Genomic DNA, 294 nt, shown 5'->3' on the forward strand with positions numbered 1-294 from the left:
ATTTTATGTCACTCAATTTAAATTATATCGGGCAACGCTCGGGTAACGTACGGTTTACTCACCCTTATGATACCCAGAGCTTCGCTCGCTCGTGATAATAACTTCGTGGAGATGCGTGTTTTTTTTTGGTCGGCGGGGGTGTTGTCCGCGGCTTCAGGTATGTGGACGTTATGGATACCGCAATTGTAGTTCTTACTTGGAAATGCGTTAAACTAGCGGTCTAAATGCAGGTTGATCTGCTTACATAGAGACCGAGATGTCGCCTTGGTCAAAGGCCAACCGAGTCGATATTAA

This window comes from Rhipicephalus sanguineus, chromosome 9, assembly GCF_013339695.2.
Source record: "Rhipicephalus sanguineus isolate Rsan-2018 chromosome 9, BIME_Rsan_1.4, whole genome shotgun sequence".
Lineage (NCBI taxonomy): Eukaryota > Metazoa > Arthropoda > Arachnida > Ixodida > Ixodidae > Rhipicephalus > Rhipicephalus sanguineus.